Genomic DNA, 19,658 nt, shown 5'->3' on the forward strand with positions numbered 1-19,658 from the left:
ATAGATGGAATGTTCATGTGATATCACAAATCATGCTTCTACTCCATTTATGGTCTTAGATGCGTCCCTGTATATAAAATGGTAATTTTTGTACTTTATGAGAACATGGAGAAAGTGATTTTTAAAAAAATTGGGCATCACGTTATTTTTGTTATATGCTGTAAGTTTAAGGTTACAAAGCGGAGAGGGAACAACCCAAGGAAAACATAAATTTATTTCACAGATAGGATAAATGGGAGGTCGTTCAATATTAAAATCTAATAAGTATCAATTAGCTCGTTCATAGAAAGGTACAGGACCCCTATTTCTTTTTTGATAGACCTCCTGGAACCTGTTTGTTTGAAGCAACAGCATGATGAAGAGCTGGATTTTTTGGTTTAGATTTTATATTCGAGACATACTATAGAGTTAAGTATTTTCTCCTTAGGTTTAAAGGTAGCTATCCAGCTTCACAGTAGACTGTCCACAGGACTAGTATAATATGTTCCTAGAGCAAGTCTAACGGCTGGAAGTCCTGGCTGGAATGGCTGGAGTTAGAAACTCTGCTCCCCAATTTTTATGTGATACAGATTTCATAATGTTTAGTCCAGCTTGGCACGATACTCTTAGCAAGTGTATATGACTTAAGTGTCCAACTTAATTTTAAGTCCAGTTGCATCCCTAGGAATTTTATTTCTTTTGTATATTCTATAGGAAAATTGTATAAAAATAGATTTGGAAGTTTTTGTGGATTTAATTTTAGTGAAAAATATAGCTTTTGTTTTTCTGGTGGAAAACTGGAGCCCAATATTGTTAGATTCTTTTGACTTAAGAGCTGCAGCAATACAATTTTTATTTCTTGCTATAATTACCAAATTATCAGCATACAAAAAAGTTTTAATTGTGCCATTGGAGTACCACACCACATTGTTAATAGCAATTAAAATCAGCGCTATGCTTAGATTCGAGCCCTGTGGAATTCCATTTTTCTTTAATTTAGATTCAGACAAATGGTTATTGATTCGAACTTGGAAATATCGTTGCCGTAAAAAGTTTGAAATAAAAGCAAACATGTTACTGTGAATCTTCCAATTGTGGAGTGTAGTTAAAATATCATAGCGCCATACTGTAAGAAAAGCCTTTTTTACATCAAAGAATATGGTTAAACATTCTTGATTGCATATAAATGCTTAGTGAATTTCTGATTCCAATGATATTAAGTTATCTAATGTTGATTTATTTTTCCTAAATCCACTTTGTTCGAGTATAATAAGATGTTTATGTTCAATATACCACATGATCTTTTCTAGCAACTTACACATTGCATTCGTGAGAGAGATTGGTATATAGGATTCTGCTTTAAATTAGGTTTACCTAGTTTGTGTATTGGAACTATGATTGACGAGTGCCATATGTGTGAGAATACGTTATTGATCCATATAAAATTAAAAAGTTGCAATAATAGTTCTTGGCCTACTAGTGGTAGTTTCTGTAGAAAAAGCACAGGTATATTATCTGGTCCTGGACTAGTATTTCTAACGGAGTTAAGAGTTTCTATAAGTTTAGCCAAGCTTATAGGATTGTTTTTTGGTGATTCGCTGAAGATCCTGATGTGATCGGACGTCATGTGGAAGAGTATTATCTACTGTATTTATAGTAGTAGTTGGCACTGTTGTTGTTAAGTTTTGATTTGAATTTGTACAGGATGAACAATTTGCTACAAAATTGTAAGATTGTTTACAATAGTAATACTTCTGTTTTTTAAAGATAAGAAAATACGATAACATGTTTGATCATGGTTTATGACAATTGAGGCTGGAATTAATGTAGCTTTCAAAGGAGAGATAAATGTATGTCTTCGAAAGTTCAAGCTTGAAAAATTAATTAGTTTAATTTAGGAGTTAATAAATTAAGGCCTAACTTTTTAAGTTCAGATTCTATGAAATTGTGAGGAATACTAGGGCAAACATTAGAGATCAGTAATCTTTCATTTGGTGTAATTAAGCGTCGAGCATAAATTATTTGTTGATTGATAGTTATTCTTCCGTTACAGCATTCATGACAGTTTCTACTAATTCTTCACTAGCTTAGTAAATACAAATACGGTGATTTGAAATTCGCGATGAAAAAATAATATATCTTGGTTCTATAATTTTTCCCAGTGCAGGTAGATATTCCTTAAGTTTGGCGTTTTCCAGAGAATTATATAATATAGCTTGTTTCTTGGATGGGAATTTTGGAGTTGAATTGATTAACGCTGCAGAATATGAAGAAGTTTTATATGATGTCAATAACGTTTGGGGCCTCGACACCCCTGGACTATTAACATCATCCATTTTCGTTGTTTAATGATCTCAGGTAATATAAATAATATGAACTTGTTTTAAAGTAAGTATCTAATTAGATTAAAATTACTTACAGATTTTCTCCAATAAGTTCACTAATTTTTATTTATAATAAATAACACAACACTTTAATTATTAAGTTAATATAAATAAAAGCGGAAAAACTAGGTGCGATTAGACTGTAAAGGTTCGAATCGTTCCCGTCTGTATTTTTTGTTTGTTGATTTTCATAGATTCTAATGAAGATAGCTTAAGGCCTTTATTTTAGAAGTGAGGAATTTAAAACTGGCAATTAAAAGAATGATTATAGTCTAGAAGGTAAAGTGCATATGTAATATCCGTTTTGCTTCATCTTTTTGCAAAGCTTGCTCTTTTTCTGCTTTCTTATGAGCAACTGGTATTTAGGTCAACCCTTCAGGAATACCTGTTTCTCTCAGTGCATCAATTTTTTTGTATATTACAAAGGATATTAACACTTCTCTAAATTGCTTACTTACTGCTGCCGAATTATTTGTCGGTAAAAAAAACATCTCTTCTACTCACAAAATGGTACGCTGATGCAACTGTGATTGTAATAATGCCATCCGTTTATCCAAGAATGCTGTAAATAAATATCGACAAAATAAAACCCAGGAAAAATTGTCTAATACACAAACAACTTAAAGCTAGAGCCAAATTCATTATTAAACAAAGCAAAAGATCCTCATGGCAAAATTACACTTCTTCCCTAACACACAACGCAAACCCCACTTAACTGTGGAAAAAAATTTCACAAATTCAAGGCAATAAAACTAACCTTAAAATTCCTTCTATTATCTTCAACAATACAGCACACAACACACTCCAAATTAATTTCCGACACACTCGTTAATTATTTTGAAGACAAATTCAATGAAAGTAATATTACTTCCCTTCCAAATCCTTGACACACTCAATCTTTCACAACCTTCTCATCAACTCCACACAATGTCACGTTTAGGAACGCCCCGTTTACCCTACATGAACTAAAATTGGCATTGTCTTCGTGTAGAAAATCTGCTGTTGGTCCCAAAGATATCCCATATATATTTTTAAAAAATTTCTCCTATACATCTTTTTCCAAACCTATAACAATAACTTATAACTTATAAATAAATTTATAACCTTATCTGGAATACACATTAATGCCCAGATGTTTGGTGCAATTCTGTAATCATTTCAATTATGAAACCTGACCAACCTTCTATAACTCCTAAATCTTTTCGTCCGCTTTCTCTTACTTGTAGATATATATATATATATATATATATATATATATATATATATATATATATATATATATATATATATATATATATATATATATATATATATATATATATAGAGCGGTTTAAAAAATTCTCCTACGTCTTAAGATACCGCGTTGCCACTCCTCTCGATTCATCCATAAGTCTTCTTCTATGTCTTTCATTTCTCTATTGATGCCTTCTCTCCAACTAAGGCAGGGTCTTCCTCTTTTTTTTCTACCGTGAGGGGTCCACATTAAGACTTGTTTTGGGAGACGCTCTTCATACATTCTCTGTACATGACCGTACCATCTGACTTGTTGGGTACCAATATCGTCTACTATTGTATGTTTTAGTTTCATAATTTCTCTTATTCTGTTGTTCGTTACTCTTTCTAGTCTAGATTTTCCAGCTGAACGTCTCCAGAAATCCATTTCCGTTGCCTCAAGTTTTATCTTGTATCTTTTTTTTCTTTGCCATACTTCACTACTCTAGGTAATTATACTTTTAATAATTGTGTTATATATCTTGTGCGTATTATTATTAGAGATTGATTGATCCCAAAGGATACTATTGAGAAAGGAAATTGCTTTTCTTGCTTGGTGGTTTTTCTTCTTAATTGTGTTGTCTACGTTGTCTCATTTTGTGATGATCATACCTAAATATTTACATGTGTTGCAATATTTGATAACTTCTCCATCTTCCAATATGAGGTCCTGTTGTTTCCCACCGATACACATATACTCGGATTTTTGGAGATTGATTGATTGATTTCAAGTCCTCATTTTTTATACTCCTCGATTAATTTTCGAGCCATATACTCAATATCTTCATAATCTTGTGCTATCACTAGTTGATCATCTGCAAATGACAAAGTGTATATGCTATTGTTGTTAATCGGCATTTCCATATTTCTACATTTGCGCTTTCAGAGTTTTAGAGCTTGTTGTAGATAAATTTTAAATAATGTCAAGGAGAGACAGCAGCCCTGCTTAAGGCCTTTATTCATTTGGAACCCACTTGACAGATTATTTCCAACCTTTACCTTTGAGTTAGCATTAGCGTACAGTTCCTTTGTCGCATTTATTAAATTCATGCTTGTGTTTATTTTCTCTAACGCTTCCTATAATTTGTAATGTGGTACACTATCATAAGTCTTTCGTAGGTCTACATACAATAAATGTAATTCTTGATTAATGGCTATTTTCTTTTCAATAATCTGTGTAATGCAAAACAAATGGGCAACAGTAGATCTACCTGCCCTAAATCAGCCTCTAAGTCTTTATATTCGCTTTCTATTCTGTTTTTAATTACTTTTCCTTATATTCTACTGATCGACTTTGTCACGGTAATGCCTCTGTAATTGTCACATTCATCCCTTCTGTCTTTTTTGTGTATAGTGGATATGAATGATGTCTTCCTGTCCTCTGGGGTTATCATTCCATTAACACAGTTTTGGAACAGTTTGACCAAACTTATATATAGTTTAGTTGTACCGTGTTTGGTTAAGTCTGCAGGGATGTTACCTAGACCCAATGCTTTGTTATTTTTTAAAGATCTACATACGTCTTCCACTTCTTTCGTTTTTATTCGTATGGGCGAAGTTAAAATATTTATATTTTGTGTTTCGTTGCTGTCTTTAAATTGTGGTCTATCTTCCCTTAGGAGTCTCTCTTCTTATCTTGTCGTAAAGAGTTTAAGACTCTCCAACTTTCTGTGCTTTTTCGTCCTCCGAAATGTGAATTTATCATGTTACACTTTTGTTGCCATGCTTCATTTTTCTTCCAACATATCATTTTTCGTACTTTAGCTTGAGACTCCTTGTAGATTATTTAATCCGTTATATTCTTTGTATTTAAGAATTTTTGATATTGTTCTCTTTTCTTCTTTATTTCTTGTTCTATTTCTTCGTCAAACCAATATGGAAGTTTTCTTTGATTCTGGATTTGGTATCCAATGACGTCTGTTGCTGCCTCCTGGAGACACCTTTTTATATGAGTGTAATGTTCTTCATTATTATTAAATTGTTTATTTTCAAACTTTTAATTCAATCTATTTCTATATAGTTCTCTCACGCTTTCTTGTTCTAAGCTGATTAGGTTATACCTCTTCTGTATTTCTTTCTCCCTTTAGTTAAAGTGATATAAATATTATTTGTTCTCATTATTTATTAAACATTTAATATTATTGTTCCTGTGCCAATGGCCATAGTTGTCGAGGTAGTTTATGTAAATGAAAAAATTAAATTATTTGTTTTCTTAGCGCAATTCTTCTGTAACTGTTGAAATATTCGTTCCCACCTCTATTATTTACAAGTTTTATCGGTTTTTGTTAACTTTTTTTCTTTTCCTAATAATTGCTTCTTGTTTAATAAAGGATATAAAATTATTATATTTTACTTACAGTTTCCAATTGCAATATTTATGTTGCCACTTAAACAGGTCAATCACGTTCCAATTTTTAGTCCGACTAGTGATCCAACTTCCGCAGTTGGATCTGAAATCGGACCGTGAGTGGACTGGTTGGATTAGTTGGACAACTAGTGGTACGAGTCGGAACATCTAGAGGGACGACTTGAAGTTCCGACTTCCGACTTACGACGAAGTGGGAGCGTGAATGGTGAAGTTGGAAGTCGGATCACAGGGCGGATCGAAAATTTCCTCAGTCAGTTGACTTTCAGCACCTGTTACGTATGAGATTTCTATGAATTACTTTACACAAAGATCCCTAGTTCGCAAATATTTAATAGAAAATAAACTTTCAGTTGCACGAAAATTACCCCTATTAAAATACACGATTCTTCAGCATCATCTACTTTTTGTTAGGTCAAATCATTTTCCTTTCTTTAGATCTATATCTGAGACTCCCACACAGGTACAATTTCTACTCCGGATTGGCTACAGAAGAATTATCAACAAACAATGAAAATTAAATCATAGTTGTACTGAAATAATTAGAAGTAACTGAAATTAGAAGTAACTGTTTCTTTATATTGTTCTGAAGTTATTTTCTTGTGGCATCTTATGCAAATTTAATATTTTAGTTGGAAATAAGCCTGAATATTAGTTAGAAATTAAATTTATTTGACGTTTCTACTTCAACTTCGGAATATTTTGATAACGATTTCCGAAGTGGAAGTCCAAACATCAAATACATTTAATTTCTAACTCAAATTATAGCTTATTCCCAATTATTCTCCTAATTATATTTTGCGTTAAATACCAATTGATGATAAAATACCTACAAGAGTTGGGATTGGACGACAAGGATATAAGAATTATCGCCAATCTGTATTGGAACCAGATAGCAACAGTACGTTTTCAAAATTGCAACGAAACAGAAGATTTCTCCATTAAAAAAGGAGTAAGGCAAGGTTGTATACTGTCTCCAATGCTGTTCAATTTATACGTAGAAAAAGCCTTCGAAGAAGCAGTGGCAGACTCTAATAAGGGTATTAAAGTTAACGGCATATTTATTAATAACATCAGGTATGCCGATAATACAGCCATAGTGGCAGATAACATCGAAGATCTTCAATGCCTTTTAAAAGATCTAACTCTTGCAAGTGAAGCTCGGGGTTTGAAAATAAATATCAAGAAGACAAAAACAATGATTATAAGTAGAAATGATTACCCCAACGCAAAGATATATGTCTCTGGAGAAGAAATCGAACAGGTCAGGCAATTTAAAAACTTGAGTTGTTTGCTGAACGAGGGTTGGGATCCCGAGAATGAAATAAAGAGCAGAGTTGAACAAGCCAGAAATGCTCTTTTGAGGCTTCTTAAGTTTCTGACTGATTGCAAATTGGACTTCAACCTCCGATACAAAATGCTTAAGTGTTACGTGTGGCCTGTTCTCTTATACGGAATGGAAGCATGGACGTTAAAGGCCAGTTCCATTACCAAACTTGAAGTGTTTGAAATGTGTTGCCTGCGTCGAATGCTTAGAATATCATGGACGGACAGGGTCAGAAATGAGGAAGTACTCAGAAGAGCGGGCTTACAGGATAGGGAACTTTTTAGTTATGTAAAAAGTACGAAGACTGCATACTTGGGACACATATTATGAGGAGAAAGATATACTTTTCAGCAACTGATACTCGAAGGGAAGATAGAGGGTAGGAGAGGTCTGGGACGTAAAAAATGTCATGGTTTCGCAATATTCGACAATGGACAGGAATCCACAGCTATGAAATGCTTCCAAATGCTGCTAAAAACAGAATTATTTAATCCTTACTATTTAACATCTCACCTGACAAGACGATGTACGGTGGACGCCTACGCAGAAATGCACGGCACCTTAAGAAGAAGAATATTTTGTGTAGTGTTTACTTATTACATTTTTTGGTTTAAGCGATGTACATCGTATATACACCGTACTTAGTAGTCCTACTAAGTTGGACCGCAAGTCGGAACGTGAATAACCAGCTTTACTACTAAACATACTAATTTTTATTAGTGTAAAATTATTAAAACCATAGCGGAATACATATATTTGCATATTATTATAGTATATATTTTAAATATTATACTACAAAAATTCATTTTCTATAAAATGTGTTGCATTAATATGCACATATTTTGCATATTTCCGATGCATATTTCAAAACTTCCATTATGCCAGTAAAATTATGAAGCTTTTTACAATAATTAAATGTAATATTCCTTGGTAAATTCTGAATTATTTCATCACGTAGTATACTTCTCGTTCCGATCCCACACTTTCCATTAATAAATCAAATGGATATGATCCTCGGCAACGCTCTCCTGAACTCTCTTGTTCTTTCTGAGTGAGCCTAAATAATTTAAGAACAAGAAAAGTTTGTGAGGGCTTAAATGTTCCCCCAAATCGAACCTTTTTTAATTCGGTTATAAATGGAGAAACTTCTTACACATTCATTTGGTTTTTGTTGGAGGTTTTGTTAACGTCACAATTGCTTTCAAATTCGTGCTCCTACTGCATAAATAAAATCGAAAGAAAATTGACAATTTGATGAATTGATTATTTAAGTGGTTCACTGAAAAATGCACAAAGTGTTTAGGGGATGATAAAGAAGGTTTGTTAAATGATATAATCCCTACTATGGAATACTAGCTCTTCCTTACTATAAAATCTCTATTTTAACCCCGTGCAGAAAATGAATGCGGATTTTAAGCATGGCGTGGAAAAAGACACAAAACTTATACACTCAACACTACTTATCAATATTATCATTATTAGATACAAACCCAAAATATTACAAAAATATGTTTACTTTATTCTAAATTATCTATCGCGTCAATGATTGAAAACCTGGCCAGAAAACAAAAAAGCTATTGAAGTGGTAAGAATCTAAATTTATCTGCTACCTAACCCTCAATTCCCACTCAGTACTCAGAGAGGTACGACTTTACAACACGCACGAACTTATATATATATATATATATATATATATATATATATATATATATATATATATATATATATATATATATATATAGCCCAATTTCTCTCCAAGGCCTTGGAGAGAAAGAACATATAATCAATGAACAGCACTATTATGAAATAAATAAACCAACAAAAAGAATAATTGAAGAAAAAAAGCAACTATACAGAAAATAGCTGGCTACAAACAACAATGGAGTTTATAGGGAATATAGAGAAAATGATAGAGAAGTGAAAAAACAAATAACACAACAAAAGAATGAAGAATGGGAAAGAACCTGCTTAAATATTGAAACATACATAGGAGGTACAAGAACTTCGGAGCCATAAAAAGTACTGAGAGAATTGAAATAAAACTCAAAAGAAAAAATTAAATTGGGAATATTTAGGACAAAGAATGAAAGGAATATTAAAAGGAACTATTAACAGAACATAGACAACAATTAATTGGAAAAGAAAACAGGCGAAGACTAAGCAGATCCCACAACAAGAAATAGAAATAACAGATAGGGAAATTAGAAAGGTCATAAAAGAGATCAAAAATAAGAAAACACCGGGACCTGGAGACATATCACCTGGGCTTATAAAGTACGGCTCAAAAAAATTACACCGAGTGATAAAATGGATATTTCAGAAAGCCATAAATGGAGAACAGCTTCCAAAGGAATGGACGGAGGCATATATGACATCTACATTTAAGAAAGGAGATAGAAAACGATGCGAAACCTACAGAGGAATAAGTATAATATCATCAACAGGAACAGTATATGGGAAGATTATGCGAGAAAAATAGAGCAAGCGATAAAAGGCAAAATCGAGGAGGATCAAGCAGGCTTCACGGCAGGACGATAGACCACAACCATATATACCACATATGCATACTGGAACAACTGTTGGCAAAGAAAAAAGCAAAAAATAAAGATATACATTTAACATTTGTGAACATGAGAGAGGCGTACGACTTTGTACCAAGGTTAGAACTATGACTATGAACTAAAGAAAATAAAGTGTCCATTAAAATGGGGACAAGAATCATAGGAGACTTCACCACAACAAAAGGGCTCCTGCAGGGTTGTTCCACATCTCCAATTCTATTCAAAATATACTTAGAGAAAGCCTTGACTACAAGAAAAAGAAAATGCGAAGGCATGGGAGTACCGGTACGAAAAAAATACCAATATACGATAAGCTTTGCAGACGATCAAGTAGTGATCGCACAAGACCAAGAAGACCTCAGTTACATGATGCAGAAAGTACAAAAAAAATATATTATCAAGGCTGGCCTAGATATTAACCTCGCGAAAACAGAGTACCTATCTACAAGTGAAGAAGACATAGAAGATATACAGATTGACGACAACGTAACAGTTAAAGGAAAGGATAAGTTCAAATACTTGGGGTTAATAATTACGAAAAAGGCAACAACAGAAGAAGAAATTAAGCAAAGGCAAAACAAAACCAGCAATCGACAACGTAACTCAGTATGGTGGGAGAGACACCTAAATATGAAGACAAAAACACAGATTTATAAAACATTAGTGCAAAAGATTATGACATATTGAGCTGAAAATTGAATTATAAACAATAAAAACAGCAGTTAAATAGTAGCAACAGAGATGGAATGCCTGCGAAGATGCTGCAGAGTAACAAGAATGGATAGAAGAAGTAATGACGAAATAAAGCAAAAAACATCAATAGAAACAGACATACTAACATATATAGAACAAAAAAGACTAAAGTGGTATGGATATATAAGAAGAACTAGCGACAGCAGATGGTTAAAGAGAATAATCAAATGGAGCCCCATAGGAAGGAAGAAAAGAGGGCGACCCCGAAGATCCTGAAGGAACGAAATAGACGACGCCATAAGTAGGAGATAACTAAACGGTGGAGAATGGGACAATAAAGAGAGATGGAAACGGTTGAGCAAGAGAAGGCAGGATATCGACAAAACAGAACTTAAAGCATTATTTGAAACGTCTTCTTTTGTTTACAACAATTTTCAAATCAAATAATGAAAACTAAGAATCAATGTAAACAACATATGGAACAAAGCGATTTTTAAGTGCATATTGTCTCTAAAACATATACTTACCTTATTAGCTTGTCTAAGATTTGATGATCCACAATCCAGCAAAGAGAGTCAAAATATTAGTAGATCGGTAGCCCTCTCTTGGTTTTTAAATGGAATCATTGAGAACTCGCGAACAAATTGATACGGTAATGATCTTGCATGCACTTCCAATACCTCAAAATCAGTACATCGATTCCTAAAGACAATTTTTGGAAGCAGTAGAAATGTTACTTTCGATAAATGGTTTAGCTATCTAGGTTGTTAAAGAGTTATTTGTTAGAAAAATTACATATCTGGAAGCACTCAAAAGAGTTCCTTACCGAGAAATTCCTAACCACTTTTTACCAAATAAAGTCATGTAATAGTCCTTTTCCATCATATTGATAGCACATTATGTATGCAAATCCTCAACAGGTCAAAAACCATAGGTGTCACCCTATACTTGTTTTGAAATAAATAAAAAAAATTAATATTTTAAGATGCCGTCAACAATTCATTATCTTTTAAAAAATCTTCTGTAAAATTAGTGTCCACTAATCTCGCTATACCTTTTTTGTGCGTAAAAAACGTCGGTATATATGCCACACGATTATTGTTAATTATACACGGGTGATTAACGAGAGAATTCAATGTTTCACGAAATAAATTAATGTAAACAGTAATTTAAAGGTGATTATTGTTTTCTATACAAGTTATCGCCTGACACAAAAAGAATACCTTCTTTGAACGATTACCTGGAATTACTGATAAGGCTTCACTAATGATTGTTTAAGTAGTTTTTATGCCACATTACAGCTTATGTCAATAATATAAATTAGAAATTGTTTGCATCTTCCATTTAGTTTGTAGATGTACATTGTTCATGTCTTACCTACCTACGTTTTTGGTGTCGATATTTTATTATTTGCATTTAAAAATGACATCGACAATAGGTTTAATCCCGGTTAAGTGTAGTTTTAAAGGTGCCTTCAGTCAAATGTACACGATGCACTTGTACATCAACGCCCTTTAAGTAATGTTCGTGAAATCGTTAACATGTGTTCAAATATGACAGGGGTTAGAGAAGCAACAATTTATAGATTCCTTAAAGAAAGAAAAGGAGGAACTGTTTCATCTCCCAAGAAGAGTGGAGGGGGTAAACCCTTGGAAATTGAAGAAATACATAAAAACATGATAAGACGCAGCGTCCACTCATTTTTTTTAACAAAGAATTTCCAACATTGGACCAAATCCAAACATTAATTAGAGAAAACGAAGAGTTACCAATCATAAGCAACAAGAAATTATGGGGACTATTGAGAGAGATGGGATTTCGTTGGCAAGAAAATAGAAGAAAATCCGTTTTAATTGAAAAAGATTACATTGTATGTTGGAGACGAGATTATCTAAGAACTATTAAAAAGTACCAAGAAGAAGGAAAAACAATTTTTTATTTGGACGAGACTTGGCTAAATGAAGACCATACTGTACCATATCTATGGGTTGATACAAATGTGAAAAGTTCCCGTCAGGCATTCATCGAAGGTGTATCTACTAGAATAAACAATATTCCCGTTGGAAAAGGACGCAGACTCATAATAACCTATATTGGAAACGAATACGGTTTTGTCAATGGTGGATTATTAAGTTTTGCCTTAAAATCAACCAAAGATTACCACTAGGAAATACCTGCTGACGTTTTTGAAGAATATTTTGAGCAAATGTTGGATTTAATTCCAAAAAATTCTGTCATAGTCATGGATAATGCTAGTTACCATTCAAGACTAGCAGAAAAATTGCCAACAACGGCATGGAAAAAAGGAGAGATAATCGAATGGTTGGATAAACACGCAATTGAGTACAAGGAGAATTCGACAAAAAAGGAATTATTACCTATTGTAAGGCAACATAAAGCAGCTTATAAAAAATATATAATGGATGAAATGGCATTAAACCTTGATGTTATTATTTTACGTTTACCCCCATACCACTGTGATCTGAATCCGATAGAAAATATATGGTCTCAAGTAAAGGGTGAAGTCGGACGCAACAACAAAACTTTTAAATTAGAAGACTTACAACAATTATTAGAACATTTCTTATCAAAAGTAACTCCAGAAAATTGGAAAAATGCTGTTAGTCATGCTCACAAGGAAGAAAATAAAATGTGGAATTTGGATAATATGACTGATGCAATGCTGGAACCGGTAATAATTAACATTTGAGTTGAAGATTCCTTAGATTCTGAAGAAAGCAGTGAATCTGAAATGGAACTTGATTAAAATAATATTTATTTTTTTACAAATCGGCCCCTGTTACGGCCACAAATTATTTTATATATAACCAATAAAATAAACATCTTACATTTCTTGCAAATTCATTAGTACCTGTTAATCTCCATCACTTTGACACTGGCAACTTTATTTAGGGATTAGTAACCCTCAAAACTATTGTATTCTATTCTGCTTCAACCTTTATACCTGGTGGTCATACTCAATTTAAAATTGTTTTCCTATATACTTCTGTAAATTTGTTGACAAATATCTATTTTTCATTGAGTCACCCGTATCAACAGTTAAGGGATTTGCATACATAATGTGCTATCAATATGATGGAAATGGACTATAGAACAATTATCGATCTATAGATTTAAAAGAAACATGACATTTTTTTCATATGTGCCTAAACGAAATAAAGCTGTGATAATAATTTCATATTTGCATAGATCTGAATCAATTTACAAATCAAATTCATAGTCTCTGATAATTACACTGGAAAACCCGAGATGATCCAATTCTACAACAACACAAAAGGGGGAGTGGGTAGTTAAGATTAAAAATGTGAAACTTTTTATACTTCCCGAAGAACAAGAAGATGGCTTATGGCTATTTTTTATCAGTCGCTTAATATATTTCTCGTAATCTCATATATTATATACATTTGTACAAACTAGAATAACCGTACTTTTTAGATTTATATTAGTTAATTTCAGTTTAAATTAAACTGTTCCTTTATCGCTGTGATTAAACAATAATAAGAAAAACAACCTCAAGTAGGTAGTTGTTAGAAAATGTCAAGATTAAAGAAAAACCGCGATGTAAATAAATAAAACAATTTATTGATTACATATTTTGTCAGAAACTAAATCGGAACTACATAATATTTATATTACATGATAATTAACACAATTTAAAATTTCTTTTATGTCCTAGTAGTATTGTCACAAATGTACACATTAAAATTGGATAGCAGTCACAAATAGCGTTAAAACTAATGTAAAGCCTTATCTGGCTGAAGTAGAGTCTCTTTGTCCACGTGGTAAGCTGAATTAAGGTCATTATAACACTTCTCCACACTTTTACTTTCGTCATTGTCTATCTTTATACACTTGCAACGATTTCAGCAAATCTTCTGGCTTTTAGTTTCTTCCGCACCTTCACATTCTGGTCAACAAGGCTCTCCAAAAGTCTGAAACAAAGAAACAACCGGTTATACTAAATAACACTGAAGATTTCTTTATAAAAGGGTCTTTTATTTAAAATTTCTATGTACAAATTATATCTTCCGCGTTATAGAAAATAGAAATAGAAAAATTAATTTGTTTTGGGTAACAATGATCCACTAAATTAATAAAACCTATGCATGTATCTAGGTCTTAGTCTTACTCCTACTGGATCGCATACTCAGGTGGCTTTGAGAAACTTTCTTATTACTCTAAAATGTTTGCGCTGCATATATAAATACCGTATCTTGTCCAGTTCTACCTAATATACTTAATTGAGTTGTTTCTTTAAGTCAATAATATTTTCTGCAAATTTGTAAAGACATAAGCGCAGCACAATAAAGTTATTACTAAATAAATTAAAAGATATTCTATGATTACATAATTGTTTATCCATTTTTAATAGAAAATAAAAACAACTATCCATGTGATACTTGACACAAAACTACAACATTAATTAGAATGTAAAAAAAATTGTTTATATAACGATGTAACTAGATTTTATGAGTATTTTTAAGTTAAATTAAAACGTTTTTTTTTTTTAATTTTTATGATATATCGTCGCAATAACCGCAATATATCGTAACCCACAATTTTAATTGTTTCTTCTTTTTTTAAATTCGTATTCTGTTGTTACCGACACATGTTTCTGCAAAACGTCGTAAGCCCTAGAACGTTCCATAAGCCCTAGAACGTTCCCTATTTTTCTATTGATATTTAAGTAATACGTCGGAAGCCACAATGCATTTAAATTACCAGTGCAATTTGTCCAAACCCACAATACCGTTAAAATATTTGGTTTATGACCACAATACACAAATACCGGTATGCTACTCAAGGAATAGAAAAAGCGCTACTAAATATGTCAACTTGAGAATTTGACAAATGCGCATAAAATGACACATCATTTCTGTATAAAAGGCTCTATGAGACAAAGAGTTAGACTGGAGAAAATGGACTTATGCCAAAAGATAGTCACTGGAAAGAAGCTGCTGTAATTGTTCAGCTATTTAATGATTGGTGTATAAATTTTGTCGCATTCCGTTTGGTGTTACCAATGGTGTAGCCAGTTTCCAAAGAACAATCGACTGGCTCATACGCACAGAAAACCTTGAAGGAACAATACCTACCTGTCGTGCTGCATTTTATTCGTTCACTGTTGTGTACCGCAACTAACTGTACGCCGCATGAAAGGATGGTCGTGCAAACACGTCGATCTCCAAATGGGAATACAATACCGTCATGGCTAGCAGAATCTGGGCATGTCTTGATGAAAAGGTTCGATGGGAAGAACAAGTACCAGCCTATCGTAGAGGAAGTGGAGGTAATAGAGGCAAATCCTGAATACTCTTTTGGTAAACTGAAAGACGGACGGGAGACCACAGTGTCTAATCGTCATCTGGCTCCGTGTGGATGAGGTGAAGGGAACTACTAGATATACCAGGTCAAAAATCAGTGTTCGTAGAAGATCCACATAAGTTACATTCGAGTCTTAATGATTCCTCATCCAGTACAACCACGCAAAACATGCAGCACCTGGCAGATACGTGTACATCTCCCCCTCCACCCTCATGAGTTGGTAGCAGCTGTCACAGTGACACATTCAGAATTTGTTGGAGAGTTCTGTGACTCAAATTGATAGTTACCAGGTAGCGCACTAAGTGTCGAATGTTGATTTGAATAAACCTGAGAGTTGAGTTCTGCTATTTCCATTGAAATAGCTATATTGTATGTTTCTTCTAAAGTTAGTGTTAAACTCTCTAACAATCTCGATCGTATCTTTGTGAATGTCATTCTAGCGATAAAAGCTCCACAGATTGTATTATTTTTATTAGTATCAGCATCTACAGCAGTAAAATTGTAGTCTTTTGCTAACTGTTTTAAAGACTGCATGTAAGAATCGATAGACTCATCTGTCTGTGGTCGTCTAGTGGTTAGTATGTGACGGGCATGAATAGTATTGTTTGGTTTGATGTATATTTTGTCAAGAGTTTGAATGAATTCGTTGTAAGTGTTACAATCGCTTATATATGCCTACTTTGATGACATAACTGTTTGTGGTAAGACGAAGGTAGAACATGACAAGAATCTTGAGAACTTTCTAAAGGCCACAGACAAATACGGCTTGACATTAAACAAAACCAAGAGCAAATTAAATTAAACAGTAATAAACTTACTTGGTTATACTATAGGACAAAATCATGTCATAAAGCCCGATGCTAACAGACTACAACCCTTATTAAAAATGCCTCCACCGAATGACACTGCATCTCTCAGACGGGTATTAGGTATGTTTGCCCATTATTCAAAATGGATTACCAAATTTTCCGAAAGGGTCCACACATTAGCTCATGTCAACAATTTTCCATTGAACGAAGATGCTTTATCTTGTTATGAAAATCTGAAATCTATAGTTGCAAAGTCATCTGTTCACGCTATCAACGAAAATATGCCATTTGTTGTTGAAACTGATGCTTTAGAACACTCAATTGCTGCTACCTTGAGTCAGGATTTCAGACCCGTTGCTTACTTTTCAAGATCACTTAACTCTAGTCAGCTGAACCATTCTGCTGTGGAGAAAGAAGCATACGGTATTGTTGAATCTCTAAAGAAGTAGCGCCATTTTCTTATAGGAAAGCCTTTCACAATCATTACTGATCAAAAGTCTGTAACATTTATGTTCAACACGGAGCATTCCAGCAAGATTAAAAATGAGAAAATACAAAGATGGCGACTTGAATTGGCACCTTATAAATATGACATTGTGTATCGACCAGGAAAAGACAACCAAGCAGACGATGCTTTATCGCGCATCTACTATTGTGCTACTACCACGGCGGCAGATGCATCAAAACTCAAGTCACTTCACACTGCACTTTGTCATCCAGGGGTAACACGTATGTTTCATTGGATAAAATCAAAGAAATTGCCTTATCATTTCAATTTAATCAACATAAATTGTACACATAATGTTAATAAAAACAATAGAAATTAATATAGCAGTGACAGTGACTTTTGTCAAACACTGACAGCATAAAATTGCCTACAATATTCGAAGTCTACAGCCAAAGCAATACCAAGAAGGTTAATATCACATCAATTGGTTTGATCTATTAAATTCTCGATATAAGTTCGTTGCCAATTCTCCAACACGAAATGCATATGGTACAGATTTAGATAAGCGGTGACGTCAACAGATCTCACGGTTCGTCTTTTCACGAAGGCGCCCACTAAATAAGAATCAGAGCAAACTCAGAATTTTTTGTCATCCACGTGAATTTATTAAATTAACGGAAAATAAAGTATAACATCAAAGATTGAATTTAGTTTTGGTTAATGGATTTATTAAAGGTAAAAAGATACAGATACTCATTGATAAGGGATCAGAAATTTCGAAATAAATAATAAATAAACGTTTAATAAATGAATTGAATTTATTAAATCAGTTTATATATCAAATTCCGAGGGTTACCCTTATAAGAAATTAACGGTTATTAATCAGGGTATAGGTGTCAAAGTTAAATTTAAAAATAATTACTATTTAATGCATTTTGTTGAGATTAACAATATGAAATATGATATGGTTGTGGGAGCTGACGAGTTGGAGGAAAAAAGGGTAATTTAAATTTTGCTGAAAAATATGTTCAAATTGACAAGGATACAGTTAGAATAAATGGAAAATTTTTGGATGATAACGAAGACAACAAAAGTCAAGAAAGCGTGAACCTAGTGAAGTTGGTGGAAAAGGATAATGATATGAGATCGGCAAGGATTGACATGAACGAAAAGCCTCGAGATTATGAAAATGAGAAAACAGTGGAGCATTGGAATAGAAATACCTGGGTTGCACCGAAAAACGTGGAATAATTTGAAGCAATCAAATTTAATAAAAATATAGCAGAAGAAGTAGTTGCGGAAATAAATATGGAGAATTTTAAACAGGAGGATTTGGAAGAAATAAAGAATTTTCAAAGCGAATATGTAAGTGAAGAAATAGAAGAAATGGTGGTTTTGGAAAAAATAGAAGAGGAGAATTATTATGAAATAAATGTGTGTGATCAGTCTGATAAAAATAAAAGCAGAAATAACACGTGGGGAAGGAATGGAAGACGAAATAAGAAATTTATTGTCAAATTATCAAGAATTAATCAATGAAGAGAATAGAGTGGCCAGGAAATATGAACATACCTTGAAAATGAAGAATTTATCTAAGTTTCGCGCTAAGAATTATTCTATTCCATATAAGTATCGACAAAGTGTATATAAAGAAATTGATAAAATGGAAAAAGATATAAAGATAATAGAAAGATGCAATTCGCAATATATATCGCCAATTGTTATTGTTAAAAAGAGTAATGAAAATTTGCGATTGTGTTTAGATGAGCGAAATATTAATCAATATACTGTCTGTTAATAATATAAGACACCTTTGAACATTTCAGAATTTCATCAATTTTCGGAAGAATAACGGGATCACATATTTTTTCTAAAATAATCTCTCTGTAGTTTGAGGGAATGGATGAAAGATACATTGACAGGGATAATGAAATTCATGAATAATAGAGTTTGATTTTTTTTTAATTATTTCTTGTTTATAGATAAAAAGAAAAATTTGTAAATAAAAACCAAAGGCGGGGATGTTGATATCATGCGAAAATGTATATAAAGAAAAATTAATAGAGAAAAAGAAGAAGACACAAAAATTTGTAAAATCAAGTTATAGTTATATCATATTTAGATATACGGTTTAATTTTATTGTGTTGTGAAGCTATATTGTTTTGTGTAGAAAAGAGAATTTTTCAATTTTAGATTTACGGTAAATTTCGGACTTTTCAAATTAGGATAGGTATTTAAGATTAGTTTAATTAAATAAAATGTTATATTGAAATATGAAATCTGCCTGTATTTTTTTAATGAATAATTTCGGTTACCACAAAACAAGTCATTAAGGGTATTAGTAGAATGTAGAAAGTCTTTGTCTCATATGTTTGAACTCAATTATGGGAATTGGAACGTGTTGGCGTTTGGAAAATTGAGTCTATTGATGTTCATTGGTCAACAGAAAATAATGGAAGGGATTGAGAGACGG

The 19,658-nt window shown here is 32.8% G+C and overlaps 1 protein-coding gene across 2 annotated transcripts in view; it reads right to left on the reverse strand.

Annotated features, from left to right (window-relative positions):
* Positions 1–14,178: 14,178 nt before the first annotated feature.
* cmpy (crimpy) overlaps positions 14,179–19,658 on the reverse strand; it is a 617,633-nt gene continuing 612,153 nt past the window's right edge. For both annotated transcript variants that reach the window (XM_072543054.1, XM_072543055.1), the window contains exon 4: positions 14,179–14,534. The gene's annotated coding sequence lies outside the window, so the exon portion shown is untranslated. The remainder of the gene's footprint in view (positions 14,535–19,658) is intronic.

Source organism: Diabrotica undecimpunctata, chromosome 9 (genome assembly GCF_040954645.1).
Source record: "Diabrotica undecimpunctata isolate CICGRU chromosome 9, icDiaUnde3, whole genome shotgun sequence".
In the NCBI taxonomy this organism is placed as follows: Eukaryota; Metazoa; Arthropoda; class Insecta; order Coleoptera; family Chrysomelidae; genus Diabrotica; species Diabrotica undecimpunctata.